The sequence below is a fragment of the Saccostrea echinata genome, unplaced genomic scaffold, assembly GCF_033153115.1.
Source record: "Saccostrea echinata isolate AGI-Se365-2 ecotype Australia unplaced genomic scaffold, CSIRO_AGI_Sech_v1 ptg000043l, whole genome shotgun sequence".
NCBI classification, from domain to species: Eukaryota; Metazoa; Mollusca; class Bivalvia; order Ostreida; family Ostreidae; genus Saccostrea; species Saccostrea echinata.
Window position 1 is genome coordinate 825,020 of NW_026889792.1, and position 26,266 is coordinate 851,285.

Consider the following 26,266-nt stretch of genomic DNA (forward strand, 5'->3'; position numbering starts at 1 on the left):
ATATATATATATATATATATATATATATATATATAGAAAGCACTAAAACAAACCATCAACACTGTATATCCTAAGTGTCCGATCTTCTAAATAGATATAAGGTCAAAGATTGAAATTTATATAAAGCACTAAAAATGACCAACTACACGAACAATAGAAATTGTCAAATTTTCGGGACGCCCTGTTCCTTTCTCAGGACAAAGAAAAAAAGTTCAGAAGTCATAAAAACAAAGGAAACAGAAAAAAAAACTAGCACTCCTACTAAATTACCAAACATTATGTATTAACAAAGTTACATCCGACAGACCGGACGCATTTCATGGGAGTCTGGATTTCTTTACAACTGTTTATAATCTTCAAATTAAACCTGTGGGAAAATATTGAACTAACTTCGCGGGAGAGGGATTTCTAATAAAAGGTCACGTCACTTTCGATTCAGAGACAGCACCTGTAGAATGTATATGCTATCGTATGGGATAAGTGTTTTACATATATTATTTTTGAGATTCAGAAATGTTTTGAAGAAGGGGATGGGGGTGGGGAGACATAAACAGTTAGATCATAGGCTTAATCTTAGTGAATAATGTCCCGACCACCACTTTTCAGGAGGGAGAGGGGCAAGAGCATCTTTGTGCCCCATCTTCCGGCTTTCTTGATCTGAGTAATAAATATTTCCAGAAAATAATGGATATTGCTCCTAGCTAGATTGTCAGATCTCTTTTTTGCTTGTAAAATTCCGATATTTTACTTGGTTGACACCAACCTCCTTTCATTTCACTTTGTGACTAAGCTTATGCAGATTGTCCGCAATGAAGCAAAAATGATATAACATCTTTATTAACAATAAGAAGTTAGATATGTTCTTCTGATTTTAACATTTCATCTGATATTCTGTTATGATTCACTTTTTATATTTTTTGAGTGAAGGGGGCGGTGGGGGTTGGGGTGTCAAGAGTGTCGATGTTCATGTCTGTGTGGCGGATCCTATGTTAACCACATGGTGATGAAACATCAAACATTTACGGATTTTACATAGCCAGTGTCACCTATATAATACGAGGGTTGTCCAAGAAAAACGCAACCTTTTTGAATATTTCAGAAACTATTCAACCAAAAGTAATAATTTTTGCAGATTGTTGATAAATGATATTTTCGGTACTTTGACAAAATATTTTAGGCTTATGATGTCATAAGTATATAACAACAGCATTTAAAGTGTGTTAAATGTCGGTGGTCGGCGCAGGGCATTTTTTTTATTTACTTTTAAATGTAGCATTGTCAATGAAGTTTTCTTTATTACCAGGCTGTACGGAAATATAATGTCACAAAACTTACCTCCATAAAAACTCTTTAATCTAGTGTACTCGTGTAGAAGAAATCATTAATTTGACTTCATTATTGACATATATACATGTATGACGTTATATGCCAAAACACTTTTCATTAGATATTGTCCAAAATGGTGACGTTTGGCGATGATATGGAGCACGAAATTCTTAAGCAGTACTGTTGAGTGGGATATGACTCCTGTCCATACGATAAAAGAGATAATAACGATGAAAAAACAAACACATAAATTTCGGACACAGGCCAATCACTAGTTGAAGAGCTTAAGGATGGCTTGACTGGTTATCCGATAGAAGAGGCGTTTTGTAGGCCAACAAAAACAAAGACAAACTGAAAGTCAAGAGCGGGACGTCATAGGCCTAAGTGAAGGCCGCCGTTCAACAATGCGAAAATCTTTTGGTATCACTAGTATTTGAGATGTATAACTTGGTAAATAAAGAAATTTAGATACAGTGCCGAATTTTGCTTAAGGGTAAATTAAAAAAAAATGACCAAACGCATATTTATCAACCCACACTAAAAACACAGGCAATGAAAATAGATTTCTATGTCTCAGCATATGTCTTTAGATAGTGTCTAAATACCTGCCAAATATCTCGTTGATATCTCAATTAACAAAAAAGTTATGCCCAAAAATGATGCTAAAATTGTCAGGAGTGCAACACCTTTTTGTGACATTTTGAAATTTCAATATTTTTTGGAGATCTGTGAAATAAAAAATAATGCTTCATGTTGAAAATAAAGACTTTCTTGACAATATTCAAAGTATTGAGCTTCAAATGTGGACTGTCATAACTTTTGTTTAATCAGGTTGTGGTCATGGCTGATGTTTAAAAAAATGTTATACCATGTCAGGAGTGCAACAGAAAAAATGTAGTGTTGCCAAAAAAACATCAATTGTAAAATTCTGATAGAAAATTAAGACAAAAAGAATTTTGGAAGTGTAAAATAATAACTGATATACATTTTAGAACTTAAAAATGTTATATAAATCACAAGCAGCGTTAATGAGAGTCAAGTATATGTGCATACCCAAAAATGTCAGGAGTGCAACATTTGATGTTTTGCTCCCAAGCATGAAAAAACTATTATCATTATATGATTTTCTGATTTTTATTTTGGAAAAGAAAGACACAAAGAACATTTTTACCAAATAGATTTATCAATTACAGGATCTGTCTGTGCTTCAGATCCATATTTCTATGGTCAGGAGTGCAACACATTTTTTTTAAAGATTCAAGTTGTGTGACGAAAAGACTTCTATTCATGCTTAGAAGTATTCATTAATTAATAATGATCTTTTTGTATAATTTAATGCTAAGTTATTGACAGTTTTATTATTAAAATCCTTCCTTTTTCAATTTTATCAATTCAGATGTGTTTTTATCTTTTTTGTGATTTTTTAATGAACGTTAAAAATAAACACACTAAAACATTGTCATAAAATTCGAGTAATTCCTCCTCAACTTCACTGAAACAACAGAACAAGTTCTTATGTAATTTTCACTTCACAATTCTACTTTAAAGGCCCCAATGCTTTTGGTCAGGAGTGCAACAAATATGTTAGAATTATAAATCATCCAATAAAAATAAAAATAAAGAAAAAATGATGAGTAGAATTTTTCTGTTGAGTTACTGTGTTTGTCTTCTAAAGGAAAATATGCTTTAAAATATATTTTATCTTCTAAATAAACATTTAAGCTAGTTTTTTGGCATAAAATAGGGTATAATTCCAGATAAAATGCGAATTTTAAATACTTTCATCTGTTTTAATTATGAAGTATTGGACTATAAGTATTGCACAATTTCATTACCACTTGATGTTGCCAACACTTTATGAATTTCTGTGTTCTATGGTTTTAATTTTAAACTTTACTGCAGTCAGGAGTGCAACAAAACTGCTTCATAATTACCGATGCTTTTTAACTATCTTGACTAAAAATTAAGTTGAAAAAAAAAATGCTTGGTACTATTTGATGTTCAAAACACTATGTCTATCAACAAATTACAGAAATTTTACAGTCCATTCAGGGAATAGTTTTCATCATTTCACATATATTTTAAATACAATCTATATATATTACACTTTGCAAATAATCATGTCTTAAGGTCTTCAAAATAGGAAAAAACTGCTGTAAACGATGAAAAATATCAACACGACAAATTGATTTACAAATTAAGAATGGGTTATTGTGTGTTATAATTTTTAAAATAACGTTAAATAAAATACATATCAGATGTCAGGAGTGCAACACAATAATGTAAAATAGGCTCACTTCAAAATCTAGTATTCTTCGTAAGAGAACTCGTATATAAGAATTCTTTTTTGGCTTAGATTTAAAGAATTGACTTGAACGGACAAAAAAGTGAATTTTGGGGAATTTAATTGCTTCATATTTTTTTCATATTAAAACTTTTCAAACCAGAATTGAAAAAATAATGTAAAATAACAATCAAAAAGCCAATTTTTTGTCACATGTACAAGAGAAGATACTCATTCAAGGTCTAGATTTAATCATTTATACCCCTTTTACCATTTTGAAGCATAAAAAACTATAATTTCTTGTGATTATGTATTTTAGAAAGTCTTTTAATGTGTAATGATATTTTCTTTTTTCAAAAGAAATTTTACCAATAAAAATTCTGAAACTTTTTAATCCAATTGTCTATTCTATTGCCACTTCAGGATTTTAAACTAGAATGCATTTGCAATATGATGATATAAGTGAAAAATATGTTATAAATAGTTGAATTTTGCCAAAAAAATTCAGTTTGGTGGTCATTTTTTTGAATTCACCCTTAAACGAATTTTATCAGAAGCACATTTCCAGAACAAATTCACAAACGCCACGAGCTACATTTTGACGTCAGTGTTGCACCAACAACTGATTTGTAAGATGCGTTTACCTGAGAGGTAATTGTTATTTACAGAGATATTTCATTGAAATTTTTATGCATTATAAAAAAATGTTGATAATGATGTATGTAAATTTTTAACTTTATAGTATTAGTGAAACAAAAGATATTGAAAATGTTCGCGTATTTCTGGGACAACCCTCATATTGTTACTTTCGATGTATTCACGAATATGTATTAATGAATAAAGCATTGAAACCATAAGGGGGCTGTCCTACATTATCTTACTAATCACATTATTATGTTTATTTTGTAGGCATATATTTATTTATGTCAAAAAAACATTGATGATTATAATTACTAATAAATTTATAAAACATTTACTAGACTTGCATATATTTGATTTTTTATTAATTAGGATGTTAGTTGACATTTGCGTCATTGGGGACACTCTAACTGCTCATGTCTCTCTCAACACTTACTCTTCAAAACTTTTACGAGTCTCTTTATAATCATATAGCAAATATTTGACACTTTATACATGGTACAATGTACATATACTGTCAATAAATAAACGAGTGAAATGACGTTTTCTGGGAATTCGCGCGCATGCAAACTATAGATCACTTTGACACTTTGATTTACTAAAGTGATGACTATGATAACATTGATTTACTATAGTGATCACTATGACACTATAGTAATAACTATGAAAACTTTGATTAACTATAGTGATTAATATGACACTATTGTGAAAACTATGAAATATTTTAAATACTTTAGTGATCACTGTGTAAACTTTGATTTACTATGGTTATCATTCTAATATACTTCATATCGTTGTATATAAGATGATAATAGAGAGATTTAGCAAGCCAACGTGTACGTGTAGCAGGGAATTTCCCCAGACTCTGTGCATTACGTCCTCTATTTTGCTATTGACGAAATTCTACACATATCCACTTACGTGTAAATTGCCCAGAACACGTAAGTCCAAACTTGTAGCTTATGGTTCCTTACTCAGCTATGTTAAGGAAGGAAATAGAAAATGCGATCATAGTACATTCTTAATAGGTATTATTTTTAAAAATCTTTGTCACAAAATAACTGTAAACATGTAGGAAAGTAATATAGATATCCATAATGGATAGGTTTGTGACTTACTTAAGGTGAGTTAACCATGCATCGGACACATACATGTACCTTGCTTCGTACAACTTCAAGCAATAAACTTTCATTTAACCAGAGTCTCCCCGTGTTTTTACTTGTTTCTGTCTTAAAGATGAAGAATTAAACTTTTTAATGATGTCGATTTTTATTTTCATGTTGTGATAAAAATACCACAAGAATTGCCTTGAAATTACGTCATATTTTGCATCATCAAAGGGGAGTAACCAAAATTTTACGATTTTGCAACTTTTAGAGTTGTCGTTCTTTTAAATAGACGTCAACGGAACGGGTCGGACTGTGGTAAAATTTGCCAATGATTGATAATATTACAGAAATTTTTCAAAAATTTTACTTGAATGTTTGTATAATATATTTTAGAGTTGTTTTTAACTAGTATGTTTATTTCACCGTACATCGGACACAAATCAACCATGCACCGGACACTTTCTGATGCATGGGTAATCACTTCCATTTTCATGTAAAAACCCAAATGACAGCTGTTTTTTACGGAAATAGAAAATAGAAACTCTAAATTTTCAGTGGAAATACAAATTATCGATATATGACAACTAGAAGTGGACTCAATTTATTTCTTTAAACTAGATGATTATAACCCACGAGACAAAGGCGCGAGTTGCCATATTACTAGCATTGTAAAGCCTTTCTAAGGCGATGTGATGCAACTAAAATCTCTTCATATTTGTGGATCGAAATAGTCATTCAAATTTAATTAGAAGGTTAATTTTTAAATAAATGATAAAAATGTTTCGATATCACTAATTTTAAAGCACCAAGATCAGGGTATGATATTTTTCTGGTTTAAATATCGTATGTCCGATGCATGGTGAATATTGTCCGATCCATGGTAAATTCTGACTTATTTCGAAAAAATCGATTTTGATGATATTTTCTTAATAAATAGGGCACGATTGTGTCAAAAATTTATATTTTAACCACATACTACATGTTAAGTTCCATTTTGATAATATTTGGTCGGTAGTGATATCGCTAGAACATGTTGAAGTGCGAGGGTGTCCGATGCATGGTGAATTCACCCTAGTAGAAGTTACATTGCATGTATCAGCTGTGTGTCACGTGACTGGTATAAAAATAGAATTGTTCTGCTGAATTTAGAAAATGAGGCTAGTGCAAGGGCATACGCATTTTTTGGAAGAAAAAAATTGATACATATTAAAAAAAGATTCATATCGGCTTCCCAAAAAGTGCTGGGAGCTACTTTGAGCTGTTTCAGAAAGATTCGAAATTTTGTCGAAAATGCGTATAATAGCTCAAAATTTCCACTTCGCTTAAATTCTGTCATGAAAATAATGTTATGCCGACCAGAATCAGCTCCCAGCACTTTTCAAAATATACATGATATAAGCAATTGATATTCCATATTTCAGCTGAAACAGTCTAGTCTATGCCCTTGCATTTTTTAGGTTAATCAGGTATACACGTATCGTGTAAGCGATATTCTTTACATTCTCTGTCTTTGTGCATCTCCATAGCATCTAGAAACATTAATAATCTACATTATTGATTTAAATTAATTTTTTCCTTTTGGTTCTATTGACTAGATTTGAACATTGGCGATGGTTTTATATTAATTTAAACATTTTTGTAATTATTAAACCAATGGATCCACTCTTCTGAATCACCTGTACTGCGTCAAGTCAAGGCTAGTGACGTCATTTATGACACAAGATTTGCTTCTAATAACTCGGCAGTATTGCTATCAAATATTGTGATTTTACAAGCTTTTATAAATAATTGATAAAGTAAATGAATGCAAGTTGTTATTTACGCATCATTGTATAACGATTTTTGTTGCTTGTTAAATTTTTTATGACGTTACAATGAAACGTCCCATACGGTGCATCACAAATATGAACTCTGGCCTTCCTTAACTTAGAAGAGTATCCGCTCTTGATTTCATTAAAAGTGTGTGTTCTTCTAAAACCTGAAGATTTTTTTTAATTCATAGATTTTATCTGTTCTCTCACATATACAGACTGTACAATACATCAATTAACATTCAATACACACTTTCATTTCTACTTCCTAATAATTCATATTACACATTTTCTTTGTAGTAAATGTATGTTGCATTTCAAAATCAAACTGAAATTATATATGACATGTTGTACATTTAAATGAATCTTCACTGTGAAAGCTTTATATACAGAAATAAAATTTTTAAAAAAAGGGAAGGAGAAAGGGGTGAAAAGGAGGTAAGTACAAAAAGTGGGGTGGGGAAACAGTATTAAGTATTTTAACTTACTTGTACATTTGTATATAAACTTGGTAAAAATGAATACATTATAGCATACCACAAATAGTTTTCCAGTATTTTTCATATTCTGAAAATTTACAGTTTCTTAAAAGTATAACTTTTTCAACTAATATTCTATCCACAATATTTTCTAGCACTGAGATACTTAGTTTAGGCACATTTTTAAACATACTAGCAAAAATAAATTGTTTAACAGTAAACAGTTATATATTGTATTGTCTAAACATGCTTTCATCATTGAATTTGCCAAAAAGTATATCCTTTCTATCAAAATTAATGATAAAATGAAATTTATTTATAAACCACTCCTCAATGAAATGTGTGGAGATAACGAACAGTATTCGAGCTCAAAAGTCCATTAAACATTACAAAATAGGAGCAGAGCAAACACTGACCTCTAAGACATCAGAGGTGGTATCAGGTGCCATGGAGGAGTGACACACCATTTTTTTTAACACGGAAACACTCAAAAAATAAATGTTCAATCGCCTCAATATCTTGTTTACAAAAGGAACATGCAGATGAATCAATTAGTTTGAGTTTATAAAGGTATTTATTTGTTGCAATAATTCTATGCAGAATTTGAAATTGCATCCACTGAAATTTTGCTTCTATTGTTACCACTAAAGGAAATCGAATATTTTGTTCCAGTTTATACCGTCAAAAAATATTCCATTATTTTTCCATTTTTCTAGTACCTTAGTTGTTTCCTTTTTCTTCTTAATGAGTAAACTGTACATATCTTTGTACTTTTATAAAAAATATAAAGCGAATTAAGGATAAAGGGTCTATTTTCTTCTCTTTTTTCAAGATCAATACTTTTCAATATTTTTCAAACAACTACTTTAAAACCTGCATATTCTACAAAATTTGTTTTTAGATTTGTGGGGTTACAAGGCTTACAAACTTTCACAGATCTCTTACAAAAACAAAGCCTGTACCAAAATAACCTTTCAAAAAAATAGATGAGTTGTTCATTTTAATTCTTGGATTAAACCATATATGTTCATGAATGAAATATACGGAGATAACGAACAGTATTCAAGCTCAAAAGTCCATTAAACATTACAAAATAGGTGCAGAGCGAACACGGACCTCCAAAACATCAGAGGTGGGATCAGGTGCCATTGAGGAGTGAGCATCCCCTGCCGACCGGTCACACCCGCCGTGTGTTCCTTGTCATGATCGGGAAATAACGGAAAAATCCGTCGACAATTCAGTGTGTAAATAATGGCCTAACAATTAGTATGAAAAACGTCAGTCAGCATTTGACTCAATGATAGATTGTATTTGCTGACAACGTCATTGTTTCGACCATAGAACTGATGACTTTAAAAGAGACTGCTGATATTCTTGTTTCATCAACTTGTTTGTCAATAATTTACCTCGTTTTAGAAATTGTACATACGTAGAGCATCCTCTTGCGTATCGAATCAATTGAGAGATATAAACCCCGTATGCAGGTGATGAAGGTATATTGCTGCATAAGTAAGGGAAGTTGACGATTGAAAAGTTTAAGTCATCACGTTTATCATAAAGCTTGGTTGTTAGATTACCATTAACGTCCTTTTTAAGTAACATAAAATGACCAAATATGAAACAGATGTGTCAGACTCTGTAGTATCTTTTATCTCAAGCCCACCGGGATATATCGTATCGACATAAGAATTGAAATAACAATTGTTAATTGACAATACGTCGTCGATATATCTAAATGTCGAGTTGAAGGCCACAGCAAGTGTTTTCTTCTTTTCACGTATAAGATTTTGGACAAATTCTGCTTCATATGAATACAAAAAAGGTCTGCTGATAACGGGGCGCAATTAGTACCCATGGCAATTCCAAATAGATTGTTGGAAGACCTGGTCGAAGAATTTACATATTATTTCGACGACCAGAGTCAATGATTTTTACCTAGTTAAGTAAAACCTCTTTCCAAAACTTGTTACCTATTTTATTACACATATTAAGACTAAAGTAAAACCTGAAGATTTGATGCAAATACTGATATAAAGAACTAATTCAAACGTCTGTGAATGAAAAGTAAAATTATAAAGAGTGTTAAATACACAACATCTAGATTTTAAAAACAGGCTTTGACGGATTAAAATTATACTAAAGAGAACTTTTCAAATTATTTTTATAAATATATGCATATATTCATTTAAAAAAAACATTGGTATACATAATATATTTCATGTGCTTTCTAACGATTATTAATGATAAGTACTTCTACTTTTAAAACACTTACAAGTACACGTACACTTTAGACATTGCTAAACAAGAAGAATAATGTTCACGTGTACTTGTAATTCCGACTTGTAGTTTACAAGTACACGTACAATTGAGCTCGCTAAACCTCTCTTATAACTATATAATCTTGTTATATTTTCTTAATGCTATAAATATAATGTGATTTAATAATATAAAAAGACCAAGTAAAACAAAAGCAAAACAATAGTCATTTTAGAAATGTTTAGCCTGTAGCAGTCATTGAAAAACATGAGGTTTCAAAAAGAATGGCTAAAAATAAAATTCAAAATAAACTGTACTGATGCAACGTGCATGGAATTATTTGAAATACAACACATCAACAAATAACTTTGGTAAAATGAGAAAATCTGCAAAACTGGATGTTATCTAAGTTGTACAATTAATGTAATTAAAATTGATTGAGACTTTTATCACAAAACATTATATACATTTGTGATAAATCTTTAACTTTGATTAAGCACAGTGATCACTTTGACACTTTGATTTACTATTGTGATAGCTTTGGAAACTATGGTTAACTATAGTGATAACTTTGAAAACATTGATTTACTATAGTGATCACTATGACACTTAAGTGATAACTTTGAAAACTTTGATTAATATAGTGATCACTATGACACTATAGTGATAACTTTGAAAACTTTGATTACTGAAGTGATCACTATCACACTTTGGTGATAACTTTGAAAACTTTGATTTGCTATAATGATAACTTTGAAACTTTAATTACTGTAGTAAATAATAGTTGACTATAGTAAACTATAGTTTGCTGTAGTATTTTTTGTTAGAGTTTTCACAATTTTCTCCTTGAAAAAAGTAGCATATTTATATCGATATGATAACTATACTTATATTTTTATTGTTGCTTGTTGAGATAACTTTATCGATATCTTTAAATATCATGCTTAGTTCAATATTTTCAGATCAATGGGTTTTTTTAGTCGATACAATTAATAGCAATAAAATCAATGAAATAAAGAAGGTGCTTTAAATTATATAAAAATACCTAAATAATATGCAAAAAACGCATATAAGAGGGTCATTCAAAACACTCGGAAACTTTTGTCGTAACTTTTTTTTTTATTTAACGTCTTATAAAACAAAATTTTATACACATGTTTTAGCAATACATTCAAATAATTTGAGTTAAAAAAATTGGAATATATCTTCATATTTATCAAAATTATCAAAGATTTAAGACAGGGACAATGGGATCACGGAGCAGATTCAAAATTCAATTATTTATTAATTATAGACTTTATAATTTCTATAGTCATACTTCTAATAAATGCTGGAGGAACCAGAAATATATCAAAAATGAACTGTGCTTTAAAATTTGTATATAAAAAAATAGTTCTTGAGAGGCAGACCCTTTGAATCGGACAATTGGCGGTCTGCGAAAAAACAGTTTATTGTTAAAAATCTGATCAAAAGAGTTAGTAAAGTCATGAAATGTGATGTCCACTATTGTGGAACTTATGTAAGCTGACCCGTTCGAAAGTTCGAGGCGGAATAGGCACGGCTTGGGCACGGCTAAGGCACGGAACCCGCACGGGTTTTTAAAAAGCCGTACGGGTTCTGCATGTCCAAGACACGGACACGGATTCCGAGTCTGAAAGTGAGGAATCCTCGCTCACAGAAACCCGTGTGGAGGCACGGAATCCGTGTCCCAGAGAGACGGTTTTTAACTCAAGCGGGTTTTGCTTCAAACTATTTATTTATATCTCACGGCTTTTTACTGAGCATGCTCAATCATAACTTCCTTTATTTGAATATTAAATTGGAGGGATTCATGGTCATGAGCTAAGAATGTGTCTTTTTTACTATAGTTAAAGGATATTTAACTAATACATGTCAGTTGGAATTGTATTTATGTCAGTCTGGAATGATTTCATCACTTTTGAACTAAATGCAGTAAGTGTAATATAGAATAAATAAGTCATTTTCATTTTTCATGAAATTTCTGTATTGCAATGTTGACAATGAACCTGATGAAATAGTCTTTGTTTATTTGAATGACTTGTCACTGATAAAGTAAATTTTTAACACTTAACAGAAAGTAAATGGACACATTCATGTAAGATTTTTAACTTTTAAAATTCTAAAACTAAGCATAAAAATAATGTAAAGCATTGTGAAGTTTGGTTTCAGTCACCATTTTGGCATCTACAGTTGCATCAGGAGATTCTCTAAAGGCCCTGACCTAGATCTAAACAAATGCACAGATCCCGTGACTCCATATATGGTATGTCACACGGCTTTTTTGACACGGGTTCCCAAAAATCCCTGTCTCCATATATGGAAAAGGACACGGGTTTACAGAATCCGTGAGTTCATATATGGAAACTAGCACGGCTTTCTGACACGGGTTTTGTAAAACCGTGTGATCTAATTTAAATAATTCGGCCAATATCCCGTGCCGTGTCCGTGCCTCGACCACTTTTAGGCACGGCTTTCCATACATATTTTACATAGGAGCAGGAATGCTAAAAGCACGGGTTTCTGGAAAGGGAATCCGTGCCTGAGCCGTGTCTAAGCCGCCCGGACTGTTTCGTACGGGGAGTTACACAGTAATGAATTGGAAAACACTGACAGTCTAACTTCAGCTACTCGAACAATTGTTGGCAAACTAAGTGTCAAGTGTTCTGGATACGTTTTTATGAATGGGTAAGACCATAAAAACCGTGTGTGAAGTGAAAAGGCAGATAAGTTGAGAAACTTTTTCTACGTTGATTTGATGTTATAATGATGATAAGCGTTCTCTTTGGTGACAAAACATGTTGCTTTTAAAATCTAGTAGCGTATACGTACATGAGTTCCATTTAATTAAACGGATTGAAACTTTACACATCGACAAAATAAATGTTTTTACATATGAAAATGTATTGATCTTAAATCTTTTAAAAATAATATGATGATAAGGGACATTGCCTACGTATTTTTTGAATGACCCTCGTAAATATGAAACCATAGCACTTTATATATAAAAACACCAAAAGATAAGACAATATACAAGTTATAACACAAGTGTAGAATCCGTATAGGCTTCCGTACTACGAAGTGTTTTGCCCTATTCGACTAAACTAGGGCCATCTTAACTGTACTTATATTACCAACCACTGAATATCTTCTCCTTTATTTCTGAAACCAAAACAAGCTTGAGAAATTACAATCACCATGATCAGCTGGCCTTGACTGATATTTTTATGTAAGAGAATAACAGAGATTTTGTTGCTTCCATGTGATTTTATCTTTTTGAATGAATTCCAACTAATGCATGTCAAGACATATCTTTTCAGGTAACTTTACAAATGTCATGAACTATGGAGTTTAATTACATAATAACATGCATTATATGGAATGTTTCACCTGTAATAGATATCACAAGTTTGTGTCTGTGTTCTAAGGTCTGAAATTTTTACCACATGATGATTTTTTTTTTCTACCAGACGAATTCATTGGCAATGTTTCAAAGACTTCAATGTTTTTGTACCAACAAATACAATTATATCCTAAGCTTAAAATATCTAATTCTATGAAGTTTATTAATTTTAATCAACATATTTAATCTCTCAATGAGATTGAGAAAACGCATTAAAAAGTGCATTTTGATAGAATATGTTGTACACATTGTAGGATATAGAGTAGTTTGAATTTGTTGAGAGTGTCTTAAAGTGACATAATTAATTGCCAAGTTAAAATCATTAATAAAAACAAACAGCTGGCGGTTGACAGGATACATCCTTTTTAAGAAACTATTAATTTATAATACAATCATGTGTATCATGTGTATCAAATAATAAAGAGATGAAGTAATAATCATTCATATCAAGAACGTAAAACAAAAAGTAACTGTTAAACAGACCTAAATTTGGTTTGCTTTAGAATCTCAAAATTTAAATATATTTAAATTTAAGTATATCACCTAAAAATAAATTCCGAAAACGGAGTGAACACTGGGTGGCAGGTTAAGTGATAGGGAACAGGTAGATTAAAGAATGCCTTCTTAATAAGGACAAAATGACACGGACTGATACAATTATTTTTAATTGTTGCATTTGAATAAATAAAACTTGTTTGGTATAAAAGACGTTGTTGCATTACCGTTTTACTTAATTCGATTCAATGTATAATTTGGGACGGCAATTTCATTTATTAATTTATTTGTAGTTATGTACATTTTTTTTTTTTTTTTTTTTTTTTTTTTTTTTTTTTTTTTTTGTGCTCGTTAACATAGCAATGAAACCGAATATTGCTAATTGATCAAACGTCGTCGATAAATCTAAATGTCGTAAGACTTCTTCCTTTCAAGTATTTTTTTAATATATTCTGCTTCATAAAAATACAAAAATAGGTCTGCTTAAAATGAGGCAAAATCAGTACGATGGGAATTCCTACAATTAGTTGGAAGACCAGGTCTCCAATGATTACACGGATAATATCAATGATAAACTCAAACATCTTTTTAATATCAACCTCGGATATAAGAATGTCTATGACTTTTGCAATCATTAGTGCGCTCACCGTTCATAGTTTTGCCTTCAGCGTTCACCAACCGCTTGCGTTCACCGTTCACTAAACGTTCAGCGTGTTCACCGTTCGTTCAGTTTGCATTCACCTTTCGTTCAGCATTCACTCATCGTTCAGTCTTCAATGTCATTCGGAACATCAAAGTAAAACGATTGGTCGTTTTTAAAGGGACAAGGAACGTTAATGAAAGAGTTTACAGGTTTAGGAATATAATAATTAACAGATCGTGTTTAAAGAATCATTATTTTCTTTAAAAAATAATCTACAAAGGTTAATATCTTTATTAAAACTTAATTACTATGTTATTAATTTAATTAATCTCCAAAATAAATGATGTTGTTAGTATATTTATTTAAAACGATTGAAAGATTAAATTGAAATACGACAATATACAGATACTTGAAGCGCCGCAATATTTTGTTATGTCAAAGACATTGATAGAGAGAGAAAAAATCCCTTCGTACACTGTACCTATAAATGTTTGCTATTCGATTTAATTAAGAGACCCTCCCCTTTTTTTTCCCTGAATAAGCCCCTTAGTCAGTATTTGCAGCATATTTTAATTAACATCAAACAAGATATTAATGCGTTTTGTGACATAAAAATGTCAGTCTCAAAACATACATGCATCTAACAAAGTTATTTAGAAATCGTATTTAAAAATGCAGGTGCCGGCCGTGTTTTTTTTTTCTAAATTGGCAGGGACTGTGTATTAAATTCATGCGTTTATTCTTTTTTTTTAATTTTTTTTTTTTTAATGTTGAAATCAGATCTAGAAATGATCAAGAAAATGTATCAAACTTCTTGGAAATTCAATTACTTCGCCTTCGGCGTGAGGAGAATTCACAAAAGCTAAGTGTCAAATGAATTTGATTGACAGGGCAGGCATTTGGACTTCATGTGAACTTTAAGCAGGAAAAAAGAACGATTATGACTTTTGTACAAAACAAATGGATTTGATTACAAACAATTGGTTACTCTCACTGCCTGATATATCAAAAAAAAAAAAATTAAATAAAATAAAACTTCATTTTTGTTTGATACTGACAGTGTATTTTGTAATGGTTTTATAGACCAAATAAGAACGAACATAGCTATTTTACAGTCGTGAGAATATTTTTCTCTACTTTTACTACGGAGTTCGATATCAGTACATTGTAACTTTGTTTTCCAGCGATCAATTGTCTATGACTTTACAGCTTTAATTTAAACATAATATATAAGTGCAGAAAATATTGTCAGAAACACTAATAATATGCATATATAATGTGCATCTACCTTCTTTTTGAGGACAATGTGGAAACCTTTATTTATTTATTTGTTTATTTATTTGTTCTGGAAGTATTCCAAACAAACAAAAAATAACATTGTATACTTATGACGGCACTCCAAAATTTATATATTTAGGTTTGTTTTTTTTTACCTGACAACAGAATACAATAGAAAACATCAAATGCAAGGAAAAGATCAGAGACATTCGCAATAAATCATTCATCTTGCGTTCGTTCACTGTTCACGTTGCGTTCGCGCTTGCCCTCCTTTCACTCAGCGTTCATCGTTTACCAACAGTTCTTCAAACTGCGTTCAGTGTTCACACACCATTCTCTCATCGTTCGCTCTGCAATCTGCGCTCTGCGTTCAAGTGGGAAGTAGAGCGTTTCAGGAACTGCATATAAATATATGTATATTTATACCCGCACTTTCTAAAGAAAGTTCGGGTATAGAGTGTGAAAGAGAAAAATGGTCAAGGTCACAGGAAAGTGCAAGGTGAAAAGTTTTTAATGCAGTTGAATAGCTCTCACTAATACATATCAGCATATTAGGTTTGATAAAAATATCTTGAATGATTTATTTAAAACTGAGCTTAACACTTATTTAAGAAAAGAGAGGTCAAGGTCAAAGGAAAGGTTGAGGTCAAAATGTTGATGCAGTTGAAAAGCTTAAATCAGTATGTATTTACTATTAGCATATGAAGTTTGATAAAAATATCATAAATGGTTTACTTAAAACGTAGATAAACACTAATTTAAAAAACTGAGGTCAAGGTCAAAGGAAAAGTCGAGGTCGAAAAAGTTGATGATATTCATAGCTCTCAGCAGTATGTATCAGCTTCTGAAGTTTGATAAATATATCTTGCATTGTTTATTCAAAACTGATCTAGTCACTAATTTAAGAAAAGTGAGGTCAAGGTCAAAGGAAAGGTCAAGGTTAAAAAGGTTGATGCAGTTGAAAAGCTTACATCAGTATGTACCAGCATATGAAGTTTGATTACAGTAATTTCAATGATTTCATTAAAACTAAGCTAAACACTAATTTAAAGAAAAGTGAAGTCAAGGTCAAAGGAAAAGTCAAGGTCAAAAATTTTAATGCATTTGAATAGCCTACATCAGTATGCATCAACATATGAAGTTTGATTGCGCTATCTTTAATGTTATCTTTAAAACTGAGCTAAACACTAGTTTAAGAAAAGTGAAGTCAAGGTCAAAGGAAAGGTCAAGGTAAAAAAAATGTTGATGCAGTTGCATAGCGCTTATTAATATCTATCTGCATATGAATTTTGATAAAAATATCTTGGATAGTTTCTTTGAAACTTAGCTTTGAACTGAGCTAAAAGCAAAGCGCGCGACAGAAGGACAGACGGAAGGACAGACAGAAAGATGTGGGGACGTAAGACGGACATGACAAACACTATATGCATCGGCCATATACATGGTGGGGCATAAAAACTTTAATCTACACTATATGAGGATGTTTCCCTATCAAAATTACGAACAAGCAAATTCAAAGAATTGGGTCCCCTGCTTTCCGTGTCTTAATGGATGGGATGCCATTATTTATGGCATATTGTTTCAAAAATGCACGCCCTATCATATGTCATTCAAAAGTAATCACCAAAGTTAAAAATTTTGAAAATTAGGTAAAACATCAAGGTCAAGGGATAAAAAATCATGGCATGCTCAGAAACATCTTGTTACAGGTAATGTACATGTCAAATATGAAAGTCCTATCTCTTTTCAATCAAAAGTTATAAGGAAATAAGTTATAAGTTGTAAAGACATTTTTAAAAGTAGGTTAAACTTAAAGGTCAATGTCACAGAGTCAAAAGTCATGATATATTTAGAAAGATCTTGTCACAGGTAATATGCATGTATAATACGAATGCCCTATCTTTTCTCTTTCAAAATGATCAATTTAAAACAATGTTAATTTTTTTGAAAAGTAGGTCAAACTTCAAGGTCATGGTCATGGGTTCAAAGATCATAGTATATTTAGAAAGTTCTTGTAGGTTATGTACATGTGAAATATGAAAGTCCTATCTCTTATTATTCAGAAGTTATGACCAAGGTTGAATTTATTGTGACAGGCAGACAGACTGACAAACAGATAGACTGACAGACAAATGAGATTTAATGTCCCCTAGGTCCCTTTCGCGAAAACGGGGGACAATAATGCCCTGCTGTTCTTGTGAAGAAGATTTATGATGGAAAAAATCCCCTGCATTTTTCTATGTAAATCTTTGGATCCCCATATGTGGCCCCACCCTACCCCAGTGGGTCATAATTTGAAGTCTATGTAAAAGAAAGTTTCAACTTTTTGGGCCCAGTCAGTGGTTCTTGATAAGACTTTTTTAAATGAAACCACCAAATTTTCAGTAATTCTTGATTATCCCCCCTTGAATGAGGGTGTGATCCTTCATTTGAACAATCTTGAATCCCCTTTACCCGAAGATGCTTTGTGGCAAGGTTGGTTACAATTGGCCCAGTGGTTCTAGTGAAGAAGACAAAAATGTGAAAAGTTTACAGACGGACAGATGGATGACAGACAAAATGTGATCAGAAAACCAGAAAAACTCAAGTGAGCTAAAAACTTATGATCACAAATACTTGGAAAGAGTTACAGTATTTGAAAAGCTTTTTTTTTTTCATGCATTGTTTTAAGAAGCTGAAAATGTACGACTTGTATCCATGTTGAAAAAACTACACATTTAAGAAAATAGTATGATTAAAAATAGTTAATCAAGGTGCTTTAAGTAGCAAAATAAGCTAAACTGGTATAGCTAATTTAACCACAGAGCTTAGTCAATTTTAAGATGCACAACCTTTTCAACTCTTAATCATTCTTAAAATATATCATCATTTCTGATTCAAGGGAGAACTAGAGATATGACCAGAAGTATATCTGTTGACTAATAAACATGTATATGTATATTGTGTTTTTAAAGTCATTTGTTTGTTTGCTGTTAAATGTCCCTCTCGGGAATTTTTCACTCATATGGTGACATTACCACTTAAAAATAATGAAGACGTACAAGTCGGATTAGAGGTTAACATTCATTTTAGGAGTTTTCAACAATTAAGACGTAAAGAGATAACTCCTTCCCCTCGCCCCTTCCCCTTCCCAGACCCCTGTTTGTTCATGTATGCAAACTAATACTTTGTTTTGCCATAAAAAAAATGTGAATATATACAAATAGTTTAATGGTCTATCTCTCTTTAAATTATTTTCATTCCTAATTCTAGAAGGGTACATGGGTTGACCCAAATCCATGAATGAAATGTCAAGCAATCTTATCATTGATGCACTTTTATTTAATTTGATGTAGTCATATTGTGAACATTTCCAGTTCATTAATAGAGTGGGGATGACCTCCAGGAGTCCATAACCTTAAACCATTAGATTCTCCTGCCTTGGCAAGGAAGAGCCAGAGGAACCAGGCAAACTGCACCATGTGCAATCACTCGGCACACCTCGGCCGATTCGTACCTTATCTAACGTTCTAACGTTTGATGAAGGTGATGGAATCAGCCGAGGTTTGCCGAATGCATGTGCAATCTAAAAATGATAATGGTAAATCTAGTACTAGTAGGTTGACGCAAGCCTAATGTGATGTAGAAATTTTCAAAAAGGTGTTCACATACAGGTACAGTATAAGAACAAATTTTAAATTATCATAACAAACGATGTTTTTAACATAACTTTGCCATCTAGGCCTATTTCCAAAAACAGGAAAATTGGGGGGTGGGTGACAAAATTGATTGGGTATGGCTTTTAAGGGGGTTTTTGCCTAATTAAATACTAAAAAAAAAAGTTTGCACATTTTGATAAGTTATTTAAAAACGCTTTGTACTAAAATAATATTATTTGTTGTTGAGAAAATAAATTTAAAAAGTTCAATTATGGGCCAAAAATTTATATCCCCCCTTTTATCAAAACCTAATTTACATCATTAATTAAATTCTGTTATTTCAGACTGGTAATGAATTAAGTAAAGGAAATACCTATAAGAGGCTCATAGGTCACATGGTCACCTGAGCATTTTATGCTCGATTTTACGAATATATGTACTGTGTATATTATAGAATTATTTTTGCTTTTTCCTTAGTAGGCCCAATATGAAGGAGTGTGCATTTAGAGGCAAACACCTTAGTGCGGGTATTACTGTCTCATGACAGCATCTAGTTTTATTTGCGTGTGATTTAGTTTCAGGAATAGTATCGATAATAAAACTAACGCAACCAAACCACTGGGGGTATTTCGATCATTTGAAAACTTGGATGTTGATAAAACATTTAAATCAAATTAAAGGCTTATAAATGCTACCATTTCGTCCTTTCGATTTGGGTTGTAAAAGATTTTAATTTTTATTTTTTCTATTTATAATTTTTATTTTCATTTATTTATATTTTCTTTTAATTACTAACAAATTTAAGTTAAATTCTTTCACTGAGGCGATATTTTCAATTCGACAGGGATTGCTTTCTCCTCCTAGGCACCTGATCCCTCCTCTTGTGTTTCCAAGGGCCTGTCTTTGTGTCCTGTTCACACTCTTGTCTACTGTAATTATGAGATTGATCACTATTCGTTACCTTCACCTTTTACATTCCATTAACAACGTTTGTTTTGCAAAAATGCAAATCGCCTACATTCAAGCTAGAGAAACGACAATCACCATGACCAGCTGACCTTGACTAATATTCTTTATGCCAGAGAAGAACACATATTTTGTTACTTCCAAATGCTTTTATGAATTTTGAATGAATTTCACCTATTGCATGTCAACACATACCATATTCAGGTAACTTTACAAATGTCACTAACTATTACATAATAACATGCTGTTTATGGAATGTTTCACCTGTAATCAATCTGCGTTTCAAGGTCTGAGATTATATATATATATATATATATATATATATATATATATATATATATATATATATATATATATATATATATATATATATATATATATATAGATATAGATATAGATACATATATATAGATATAGATATAGATATATAGATATAGATATAGATATATATATATATATATATATATATATATAAATCCACACACGTAGTCGTATATCAAAAAAATCACAACACCGAAATAAACTCTACCTGGGGCGAGTGGGAGATTTTCACATAACAAGGATGTTTTATTAAATCAATATCTTTTTACAAAACTAAACAGTCACATTTCTGAAACATTATAGCGGTCCTCATCGAATAAATAATATATATTTTTGCTTTTTCTTTATTTTTCAGCAAATAATCATGCAAATAACCGAGAATAAGGAAGACGAATACCTTAACTTATTTACACCTCTTGCTTTGATCATATAAGTAAATGTATATATATTAAATTACAGGAAAAAGCTAAAATGTTAGATATTAGGGAAAGAAATTAAGACGGGTCAATATACATGTACTTGATGACACCGTTCAAAAAACGAATCTAGTTCTATGAATTCTGTAGAAACGGATTTTTGGGGTGTAAATTCTCATACATCTGAATGGCTAAAAAGCGTAAATTTAAGGAAATACAAAAATATTATAATGATGAATAATATTTTACACTTACAATGATATCTTTGAGGTAAACACAAGATATTACATTATGAAGGTATTTCGTCTTGTTACTATGAAAACAGGTTACAAATTCTAAAGTGTCACTATAAAGTCTTTAAAGTCACTCTAAATTGATATTTTGGGATATATTGCATTACATTGATAGATATTAATGAGAATTTATTTTTTTCCTCTAACAGTTCCTAAAACAGTTTCATGCGTACAGTGAAACTGAATCTTTAATAAATTATGCTGAAAAAAAAGAATGTTAATGAAAATTTTCGAAAACTTAGACGATAAAATAATATTGAAAAAAGGATGAGATGATGGAATAATAAAGTTGAAAAGTCTCAAAATGATGCAATAAATGATGCAATATTGAATTACCTGAAAGAGTGGACACCTATCACGTGCACATTTAATGGATTCTGGCAACTTATGTTGAAAAGTAAATACAAAAAGGAACTTTTATTGGTGTATGTGGAATATTCACATCCACGTCATCAGCCAATAATATTTACGTTTGTTATCATTGGGTAATAAGAGGACTTTAAACTCCTTCTTTTTTGATACAGTTAAGTATCGTCCAACACATACATGTAGCAACGTTGGGTTCTACATGGGCAGGCTATTAAGAAAAAAAATTCAGGTTAATCTTAACTTTGTATTCTAAAGAAATGAAGAAGATATCTCTGAACGACACCCATGCTGAGGAAGAAGAAGATATAATTAAAGTAAATCCATGGGAAGTTTCCACGCACTATGCCAAAGGCGTGCACTCGTGGACTACGATAAACACATCAGTAAGATCACATGTACAATCCGTCTGTAATTTTGCACTTTTTGTTATGTATGGTATTTTTAACGAATATGCTCCATTTATCTTTTCACGTTATAATTATCTAGAAACATTTTTGATGTTGTTTTACTTTAAATTTGTATAACATTTCATACCTACAACGATTTTTCTTACTTTATCTTTTCTAATGTAGGGAAGTTTGGAAGCTCTAAGATAGAAGATATAGAGGATAAAGAATTTGACTGGTACACCTGTCCATCCTCTTCTTAGAAGCGGGATTTTTTCTCTCAGACATTTGTTATTTCCTTCAAAACTCCGTATATCTACTAAATGCTTTGACGAGTTTTGCAATTACAGCCCAAAAGACTGTTTGACTGTTCTGCATTATAAAATACGGTTTATTCCTAAGTATTTATCCATTTATGGTCCATATAAATGTTTAAATATTAACAGCAAAAGAGGAAATAGCTGTTAATGCATCACTTGATATTGCGAGTTAGGTCACCAACTTAAACTTGAGACCGCTTGATAATTTAATAAAAGAGAATAGACCATGGATATAAATAAAAATGGTAATTTTAATGAAAGTATCTAATATGAACTTTAAAAAGACTAAACCTAAAGAATGAAATAAATTTCGGAAATAGTATAAACATTCAATAATTTATTTTGAAACGTCCAAAATGTACGGAACCCAGTTCTTTCAATTGGAGATAAAATGACATAAATATTATTAATTTAATTTTTCAGATGATTGGTCAAATATTTAGAAAATAGCCTTGAAACTTTGTCAGAATAAAAAAAAATACATGATGGAAGTTGAAATTTTATTGTATTATACAGTCATACGGTAAAAATGAAAATTGTCTTGTACAGGGTTCTTCACATGTGTTTAACCAGAACGTCCATGATTACATTTATCTGCGCCATGGTTAAACAAGCTGCACAATGTCAGAATCTGCGAAGGACATGATTAAATTTTTATTGTATATTCAGTACTTTCTAGTGACGTGAGTGATCAATTTTGTTTACACTACTCAGCTTGCCCATCCCTGTTGATAGAAAGATTGTACTAAATAAACACGGTCGTTGATAGGCGAATTCCGGTGAAGCGTGACAATCGAGAGTCAATCAGCTGAAGACCAATATAAGTAAATATCTCCACAGATTATTTATTTTTTCTGTATACTACATGTAGTTTTGGAAAATTCTAACGTGTTTGCTATGTAATAAAGATTTACCAAATATGAGGAAAAAAAATCACAAGTCAATTTCAGCAGGACTGTGCTACAAGATATAAGAACACCTTTAAAAAAATTGGAAATCACAAATTTTCCCAAAATCAATAGCATCCAAAAGTTTACATTTCATAAACCATTCCCAACAATAAAATAAAGACCAGGGTCTTTGGCATCATAGATAACTGCTTCTTCAATAAAAAAAAAAAAAATGGGACTCAAATTTTCATTGCTCATCTACACACTTAAAAAAATAGTTCTACACATTGGGGTTGATATTAAAAATCTTGCTGGAGTTCTTCCTTAAAATATATGTGTATTCGTCAATGACCAGACCCCAGGATCATGAAACAGACTTAGACTTAAGTCAAATTTTCAATCGCCTGTAAAATGTTGATTAATTGACGAATTAATCTCTAAAATTGCAGATAACAACACTTTTATAAAGCAATATTGAAAAATGTTTTAATTTAGGTCTGCTTGACTTGTACAGTATTTTAATACAGCATAAAGATTTTGACTTAAGTTTAAGATGTTTCATGATCCGGGGCCCGGGTCCTTAAACAAACAGATATTCCATAGAAAGTAACTTGATCCTGAATTACCAAACCTGTTTCTGTATTCTTATGAAGCAAAATCAATTTAGAAACTCGACGCATTGCCAAATATTTCATTTCCTCTAAGGACGAAACTGTGAAGTAGATGTTTCGTACCTGCAGTGTCTAACGTTCTTAATGGAAGACATAAAACTATAAAAAGACATTGCATCCTAGTTAATGGTCTTTTAAATTTCTACAAATATTTTATTTAATTATAAAATACATCTTTCGTTTTAAAAATATTACACGATCCGCCTCTCGCTGCATACAAACTGCGTAAAGTTTTACGAAAGGAGGTCACATCGACAAGTGCCTCGCGATCGGTAACTTATAATACCTTGCAATGTGGGATTTAACTAATTCACTACAAAAGAGCATATTATAGTAAGTTTTAATGCAGTTTAATTATCTTGTACAGTTTAAAATCTCAAATCATTTCATTTTGTTACATTTTAAAGAATTGTTAAATGCCCCACTAAAGCTAATTGAAAATCCTTGAGGATAAAAAAGGTACAGATCAGTAATCCAAGGGACTACATCATATTATCAGAAATACAAAAGTTTTATAAACAAGCTACGAGAACGATCAATTTTCAAACCGTGGCAGGCTACTGACAGATAGTTTGATGTTACAGGAATTTCAACAACCTCGTTTGAAGTAAGCATTTCGTAAATTCTATGTTCTTTATAATGACCTTGTTAGAAAATATAACCTATCATTGGGTCGTTTTTTGTTTCATAACAACTGTTAGCCTTTGTTTTTATACTTAATTTACTACGGAATGTTCCGTCTTCCTGATCAATACATATACGGGATGCTTACTCCTCCTAGGCACGTTATCCCACCACTCGAATTTCTAGGGGTCCGTGTTTTAAACCTTCTTTACAGATTTGTTTTGTTTATAGTTTGTTTTTTTTTTAAAATCGAATATTGTTCGTTATCTTTACCTTTTTTTCATTATGCTATTTTGCATACCAAGTATTTCTACTAAATATCGTACACATACATGGCACACAGGCTGACGACTGTAATTTCTATCTAATCCTGTTCAGTTCTTGATCAACCAAAGAATGTTGGAAAAACCTCGCCATGGAAAAGTATCTATATGAACTGTTTGAATGATATTTTGAAAATGTAATATATAAAATTTGACAGCTTTTCAGAAAACATTTTTAAAACCATCTATGACAGAAAAGGCTAGCAATTAAAATCTACGTTTTAGAAGATCGAGTATGAACAAGATTTTTCCATGGTATGATTTATAAATAGTAACTGATGCTTAATTTATTTATAATCAAACCATTAGGTCTTTTCATGAATACAAATTCCTTTGACAAGCCAAAACGGTCATTATCAAAAGCATTTCGGAAGCTTTAAGAAATAATATTGTTATTGAATTCTATTTTAACGACTACCTCTCTTTTTCATTCATGACCCTTTAAAAATGGTTTCACCAACCATGGAGAGCTTGAATTCTTTAAGCTTAAAGATTCATATTAGGCAAAGATACAATTTATTAATTAATTGTTATAAGTCTGGTCGCTGCCTACATTTTGTGCTTATTTAATATAGCCCTAAAATGTAGAGCAAAACATATTAAGTAACAAAATGTAACTGAATCTGCCACCCTTAAAAAGAGTTTTTTATTTAAAATAGTGACGAGTAAATGTGTCAATCTATGTAATCTCTCTTTCTCATTTCTAAGCAAAAGACAGGGTTACAACTTACATTCACAAAGCAATTTTATTTTCGGAAATTTTAAAGAAAAAACAAAGATTGATTGATTGATTGATTGATTGTATGTTGTTTTACTTCCCATTCGCGAATTTTTCACTCATATAGAGACGTCACCATATACCGGTGAAGGGCTTCAAATTTAGACCTATGCTCGACACTCAGGGCCATTGAGCAGTGAGGGATCTTTATCGTGCCAACGCCTGCCGTGACACGGGGCATCAGTTTTTAAGGTCTCATCCGAACGACCAGCAACTTTCACTTCAACGTGCCAAGCGCTTGGCGAAGGAACAGCTGCTACCTATTTTTTGATAACTTTAGTCATCCGAGATTTGAACTCACGACCTTCCGATCACTGAGCGAGCGCTCTACTGACTGAGCTACCGTGACGGTAAAACAAAGATATACAAATCTTGTTGACCTTGTGGATAAAATACTATATTATATACAATGAAAATTTCAGAAAAAAATAAATTTCAGACTTTCGATATCACATATCAAACTTTTCCTTATGAAGCCAACTGGATATGACACCAACTGGAGTCATTAGTTGTACTGAAATGTGGTATTA

The 26,266-nt window shown here is 31.5% G+C and overlaps 1 protein-coding gene across 1 annotated transcript in view; it reads right to left on the reverse strand.

The window, feature by feature from the left end:
* LOC133201314 (tryptophan 2,3-dioxygenase-like) overlaps positions 1-21,762 on the reverse strand; it is a 37,743-nt gene extending 15,981 nt beyond the window's left edge. The window contains exon 1 of the mRNA XM_061337108.1: positions 21,712-21,762. The gene's annotated coding sequence lies outside the window, so the exon portion shown is untranslated. The remainder of the gene's footprint in view (positions 1-21,711) is intronic.
* Between the last annotated feature and the right edge of the window lie 4,504 nt (positions 21,763-26,266).